The sequence below is a fragment of the Saimiri boliviensis genome, chromosome 5, assembly GCF_048565385.1.
Source record: "Saimiri boliviensis isolate mSaiBol1 chromosome 5, mSaiBol1.pri, whole genome shotgun sequence".
Taxonomy (NCBI): Eukaryota; Metazoa; Chordata; class Mammalia; order Primates; family Cebidae; genus Saimiri; species Saimiri boliviensis.
This window is the reverse complement of record NC_133453.1, coordinates 63,000,927-63,008,109: the sequence shown is the minus strand read 5'-3', so window position 1 is coordinate 63,008,109 and position 7,183 is coordinate 63,000,927. Positions and strand designations below refer to the sequence as shown.

The window sequence follows — 7,183 nt, the reverse complement described above, 5'->3', positions numbered from 1 at the left end:
GGACTTCTAATGCCTCAGTTAAACTGAGAAGTTTACTCAGGATTCCTAGATACACTGCTCCCAGATTTAAGCTCAATTTCCTCTAGCTGGTATCTGGCATTCAGGTTTTTATAAGCTGGTACCTCTTCTGCTAGCCTCGGAGAATGGAAGGGGAATGAATAAGCCGATTATTGGAAGACAAATTTCAGAGCAGTATGGAGAGTTTTCTAAGTATTAAAATTCTTCTTCAATGGCATGTGTTTTCTTGAGAGCTGCTGAGCTTCCTATGAACCTTAGTGTTCAAGAACAGGCTAGACAACACTTACAATAAATATTAGAAAGAGAGCCTCCATCATGGTGGAGGTCAGGGAAACTGGTTGAGATGAGTTCCGACACCTTACACCTCTGAGCACTAACTCTCAGTATCCTTCCTGTCTTAATTGGCTTGGGCTGCTGTAAGCACTAGGGTGGCTTGAACAAGAGAGATTTATTTCTCACAGTTCTGGAGACTGGAAAGTCTGAGTTCAGAGTGTCAGCATTGCTAGGTTCTGGTGAGGGTCCTCTTCTAGGTTGCAGACTGCTGACTTCTTGTTATATCCTGACATGGCAGAAAGAGAATAAGCTACCTCTATGGCCTCTTCTTATAAGGGTTAATCCCATTCATGAGGGTTTTACTCTCCAAATATGATGACACTGGGAAATAGATTTCAACATGTGAATCTGGAGGGGACACAAACATTTAGTCCATTGTACTCCCCATTCTGGCCTACTTCTGGATTCCTTTTACACACCCCTCCAAAAAAACTAAACTTCCAGCTTGTCCCATATGGCCCTCCACTTTTCTATCCTTTTATGCCTTTGTTAATTCTATCCTTGCTGCCTACAATGTCTCAACCATCTCCATGAAACACATTTAAATGTCATTTCTTCTATGATGTCTTTACAGATACCTCCAATTTAGTGTCTCTGTGTCACTATCTCTACCTCTATCTCTGTCTTATCTCTCTTAACCTCCCTTAGCATAAAATCATGTAATTATGTTACTCAAGATAGATTGGAAAGAACAGTAATGGGCATCTGGTCCAAATACCTATGATTTTATTCTCTTGCTGTTTCCTCTCTCCCAGGGAGTCCTGTACGTCATTGCTGGATAAATCTACATACTCTTGCTTTCATTGTATTTTTTTCTCTGTTAGGGAACCTTCAACCATCCCTGCCTCAAATCTGTGCCTCTTCGTCCTGCAGCCAAGGTCTCCATCAGTAGCTCCTACTCCTGACTCTCTCAGCAAAGGGGACCCTCTCCTTTGATTGAATGAGCTCCATCTAATCGTTTACTCACATCCCTGGTCCTTCTTCCCTGTATGTTCAGGCAATTCTCTCAGCCTGAAATGCTTTACCCTTTCTTCACTGCTAAGAAATGTATTACATTCCTCTCCAGGAAGACTTTCTTAAATAAGAGGGCTACTGTTTTTATTTTAAATTTCTTAATTACTTACGTATACAGTAATAAAATGCCTGTCTCAATACTGATGGTGAATTGTTTTCTAGCTGTTTTGAGTATTGGCATCCTCTCTCCCTATTGGGAACATGAGCCACCTCATCTTTCTCTGCCCACATTCACCCACTCAATGAATCACGTACACAGGAAGCCATAAACACCTGTTGATATTTGTTAAACATGGTACAGCTTTACAGTGGCCATTTTACCAAACAATAATCAAAGCTGTATATTGTGCTGAGGAGCAAAACCAGATAGAAAGGAAAAGAAGTATGTGTTTGGAAGGGGAGACCACGAGGAGAAACTGAATATTAGCAGTGAAACAAAGAGGTAATAAACCTTAATAGTTTTCTAAAAGAGCAGGCATGATTGCTTTAATTGAAACAGAAAGACACGAACACCAGAGATGTGATCCTTTAACACCAGGAAGATGAATTAGAAAAGCTGCCCCAAATATTTTTTCTTGAGTGATGTATTATGTGATGAGAAGCTTGTAATACATTATGGTTGCACCTTTGACATATGATTTAACCCATTGATGCAGTGTCTGGATTTCTTGGTTCACCTTTGTCTGCCTTTGGCTATTAGAAAGGAGATTCTAAAATGAGAGCAGGAACGGATCCTTATAAGGGTTTGATGTAGAGGGTGAAGTCTTTCTGCAGATTTATGCCGAGAATTTAGAGTAGCTTAGGAAGAATTGCAAAACTGAACAGTGCAATATGAAAGTCATTCCTTAGAGACAGATCACTCTGAAGTCTGGCTCCAAGTGGTCTTCTCGCTTAAGCTTCCAGGCCAAATGACGGCAGAAAAATATATTGCTGGAAATTGGAGATGTGGCATTTCACTCTTCCGAATGTTTCAGAAAGGCAACTTTTACTGCAGGAAAGTCTTTCATAGCAGAACTAAGCCAAGGTGTAGACTCTCATCTTAGCCCAGGCTTGGGGAGGTGGCCCATGTCTAACAAAGCAATCAGAGGAATCTGTAAAGGGGGCTTCTGAACATTCTGACATAAACTTAGTGAATTTGGGTTGGGGTGGAGAAACGGGGTCTCTCTCCTGGGAACCCTCAAGCATGTGCTTCAAAGGCAATTAGCACTGCTGATCAAGCAATCAACTTGTATCTTACTATCTTTTATAGAAGAAGTGCTTAAAATGTTTTAACAAAACACATGCTCTCTTCATGTCACTGCTATGCTGATAACTCTTACTTTAAGTGTATTATGACTTCTAAATGCTTTTCTGCTGTGCTTGCATAGAGCCAACCCAGCTACGCCTCATATTTGGCAAGTTTAATGAGTTTCCTCTCCTATCTCTGTCTTCCATCATTAACATTATTCTGGAAATGTGCAAGCAGGAGTGAGCTCAGGCCAACACTCATAAACTTTGCCCTCTTCTGCCTTTTGGGTCATGCTAACCTGGTCTTGGGGTAACCACTCTGTGGCCACATCCTGTTGGCTAGTTGAGCACCCATCTAATGGTGTGTTTGTGTCTATAGTATCTCCTTCAGATTACTGATGACCACAGCACATGGGAGAGTATCAAATGCCAGGGTACAATGCAATCAGAAATCAGCTGCTTCCCTTCAATTCACCAGGCCAAACCTAAAGTCCCAAGTCCAGACTAGCCATGAACTATTTTCTCACTATAACCCTAGTCTCCTCACAACTGTTCTCAAAACTATTTTTCTACTACTTTGCTGAGTTTAGAATAAATACCACCTTGCATTTGCTAGGTCTTTGAGTTCCAGTTGTGGCAATTAGCTTTAGCATCCTCTTTTATGTCCTTTTATAAAAACGACCTCACCATATAGTTCATATCTCAATTTTATCCCCAACATGGCTCCAGACTCCTCCTTCCCTCTGTCTCTCCTTGTTCCAGGTCACAGTCCTAGAATGAACACAGAGCAAATTTCAGACACTAAGCTATTTCTTTTATACAGTATCTTTTCCCAGCATCGGACTATTTCGTAACCTATCTTTCTCTCCAGGATTGTTCCTTTACAGAAATGTACATGGATTAAATAATAACAATCCTCACCATCAGGCTTGGGAGGGTGTGGGGGATGCAAAGTGCCTGACTCAGGACTTCCCACAAATCTGAGAAATGAATCTGGAGAATTTTGTTACTCTTTACCAGCTGTCTTTGAAAGTGGAAAAAAAAAGAGAGAGAGAGCAGATGTTCTGGGCTCACCCAACAAAATTGACCTCCTTGAGTCAGGTGCCAGGCCAGAAGGACCCATAGGAGAACAGGTTGATGTGGCCTAACAACACCATCTAAAACTTTCACCCTAGGATTGACTAACTGAGCATTTCCTTTGTTTAAAAAACATTCCCTTTGAAGCGGGTGTTCCAACAGCATGTGGGACTCTACAGCTCAGACAGAGAATCCAACTTTTGTCTAATACTAGGAGTTTCACTGAGGAAGAAGACAGAATAACAGATTCCAGGTTACAATATTCAATGAAACCTCAAGAACACTGTAGCTTCTTGATCCATTTAGGACTGAAATGATTAGCCCCAAACTCTAACAGATTTAACGGAGAGAAAAGCAAGTTAGCTTATTTAAACCCCTTTCTTATTAACAGTAATAACAATTAATTACAAACATTTATTCTGATTTATGGACACCTGCTTAGCATCAGCAACACAGACCCACCCCTCCAATTATTTAGTGCTACAATGGCACTTTCATTTTGCTCTGTGGAGTCAAGCCTTTTCTAATTTCCTGTGTAGCCACCTTCAGCTCTGTGTATATCTTCCCATTTTAAATTACCAACAGGCCTCAAACATATTTGCCTGGTTTTGAAAGCAGCAGGAGGTGCTTTTTGAAGTTTCTGAAATACATGCACATGCATACATGCACTCACATGGGGCACTCAATCCAAGTATAACATGATAAGATCCTTTTTGTACAACAGTTTTCCAAGTACTTACTCACACCCAGACATGCAAAACTTCTATTTTTCTCCCTTATTTTAATGACCTATCACAATTAGATAATTTCTTATTTATAACACTATTTTTGCAGTCACAAAGAAATACAAGATAAGTGATGACCAAAATGACTTTAGAAGTCAGCCTAAGACATTATTTTTCTGCTATTAGTCCTTACCAATGTCAAGTGCAAAATTTAAATTAACAAGCACTTCCCTTATTGGCATGACTTCAGCACTTTTGCTGTCTCCCATTGATTTCTCTTTACTTTGGCAGCCACAGGCAAGAAGAACGTATTTCTGCGCCTGAAGAAACAACGTAAGACTTCAGTAGGGTATATAGATGCGAATGCCATGATGAAATGTTGCGGCGAGGTTATTCTAAGAATTAACAGAATACAAGAGGAGCACTATTTATGTAGTGTTTCTACAGGACTTACCTTCCTGTTAGCGTTGTGTTAGAGTCATCTCCTGGCTATATTTCTCATATTAACAACTGGTCTATAGTCCTTTAACCTAACAGTAAATATGCTGTCAAAGCCATTTTAATACTAAACAGCTTACCTGCAAATATGTCATATGCCAGATATTCTGGACCAGAGGTAACCTTGACCCCAAGCTAAGTTTGTAGGGAAAGAAGCTTATGCTTCTAAATCATGAGGTTACTGTTGGTGACAGGTGTGTATAAAGGACATTCTTCATTAGAAATACCAATAATAAATATTTCTAAGCCCCAAGTTGGCTTTAAGAAGGTATGAAAATCTATAGAAGGGTTAAAGTAAGCTTTGGACTCGTTCAGTTTTTTCAGTTCTTTGTAAACCATTAGCCTCAAGTTTCTTAGAGTTGAAAAACCCATGGAATAAAAGCAATCAGAAGATACTCCCTTTCCTTTTTTTATCACCTACAATAAATATCCAATCATATTATGGCAGATTCAATTCATCTTCCAAAGATAACTAGGCAGAAATATGAGCTACCACATTTTTCTTGAACCCCTGTCTCCTATATTCTGACATTTCAAATATTTGCCAACACCCAGTGGCTCCACCAGCTTTATCAATAATACAAAAGCAAACAAAAGTTAAACTAAATTAAAAAAAAATAAGCTCAACTCTAGAGGACATTTCTCAGAAGGTATTTCTCACTGTGCTTTTAAATTAAGACTGTGTTGGTCAAATGTCAACCTCAACTCCGCCTTCTAGGACTGGAAGAGATGCCTAGGTATGACCTTGATATGGAGGAAGATCACTTCTACCGCCATAACCAGAAGTTTATCATGCCTCCGTTTTCTTATAGAGACAAATGTTTCCAATAAAATCCTAATGAGTACTATGAGAGGATGGGTGCAAACCCACTTTGGGGACCAAAGCTTCCTAGCCCTACCATGGTGACTCCCACCTTTCCTGACTCCCTGCCTAGCCTTTCACAGGTTGCATCCATAGGACAGGACACCCCAGAAGCCTGTTTGGTTGAAATCTGGGTGGGAGGAGAGGTATGTTGATAGGCAAGAGGCAGTTAATCCAGCTGCAACTCAACCACAGCACCCAAACTATCCCTGTGAGGTAGGAAGGTGGGGGGCATGGGCTCCTTTAATGACCCCAGATAGTCAGGACCTCTGTTTTATGTCTTATTGCAATTACAGAGAGACCAGGCCTGGTAAGTCGAAGCAGCTGCAGGGCCACATGCACGTTAACTACGGATGTGCTGCCCCTTCAGATCTCGCCTGCACAGGCACTCCCCCCACCCCTCACTGGGCCAAATCCATTTCTTTGAAGCATTATATACAAAAGCCACTTCTTGGAAATTCTGAGTTACTTTTGAATGATGCTACGTACTTACTCTTTACCACTTTGAGACACTGGCTAATGATACTCACAGAAAAACAGTAGCCAGTCTTTGTATAAGTGGGCAATTTCTAATGAGGAAGTTTCTACAGCAGTAAACATCTCATGGTGTCTCCTGCCATTGTGGTAGGTAATTTCCTAAGCAACCTCACTATCGTCTATCAGCAGGCATTACTCTCTCAGGCCCTTGCCGTGCCTCACCTCCACGCTCTGTTAGCCATTCAACAAACCTGTCCTGACTCTAACATGGAGATGCTGGGAACACAGCCATGAGAGATTCTGACAAGTCTTGCTTTCATTCAGCTTCCCAGTCAAGGGACAATTAGTTACTGTGACATGGAGTGAGTGTGCAGGAAATAAGAACCTTATTAACAGTGACAATATGGTTCTCAGGACAAACACAGAGATACCACCTTCACTTTATAAGGGCAACTTTAGAAGGGCAAAGATGGCTTTTGAACTATTTTGGGTAAAAAGGAATGTGTAGTTTTCTGAACCCAGACACAATGCCAATCTATAAATTTACCACGTTAAATAATGAATCTAAATGTGAACTTCTGACACCTTAGAATATAGCGAGGACTGGATTTTGTCAGGTCCTGCATCTGGTTAACAATTTCTTTATAAGTTGCATTCCTGAAATTCATGAGGAAATAGTATTTGGGGATCCGGAATGTATGTATCCATTAAACAGGTGCCATGGTAGCATTTCACTTCATTTGTTCAGCAAGTATTTGCATAGGCTTCCCTGTAAATAAACAATAGGTCTTAACTAATTAAAGCCTCCTTGGAACCCTATGAGGGTTCTTAAGATGCTGTTCTTATCGCCAGATGAAGAGGCTGAACATTGAGAGGTTAAGTAACTTCTACAGGGTCATATAGCAGATGGAAATAACAATTTCTACAGGATCCTTGCTAAGCTGTCTGAGCA

General features: G+C 40.6%; 1 long non-coding RNA gene across 4 annotated transcripts; it reads right to left on the bottom strand.

Annotated features, from left to right (window-relative positions):
- Positions 1-1,821: 1,821 nt before the first annotated feature.
- On the bottom strand, positions 1,822-6,375 carry LOC141584458 (uncharacterized). Of its 4 annotated transcripts, none has more exons than XR_012517509.1 (3): positions 6,224-6,375; positions 3,514-3,616; positions 1,822-3,363 (listed from the first exon to the last, which is right to left on the bottom strand). It is a non-coding gene; the product is annotated as an uncharacterized LOC141584458 (long non-coding RNA). The 4 variants fall into 4 exon arrangements; XR_012517511.1 differs by lacking the exon at positions 3,514-3,616 and adding an exon at positions 5,554-5,636 and having other exon boundaries at positions 6,248-6,375; XR_012517510.1 differs by lacking the exon at positions 3,514-3,616 and adding an exon at positions 4,973-5,309 and having other exon boundaries at positions 6,248-6,375.
- Between the last annotated feature and the right edge of the window lie 808 nt (positions 6,376-7,183).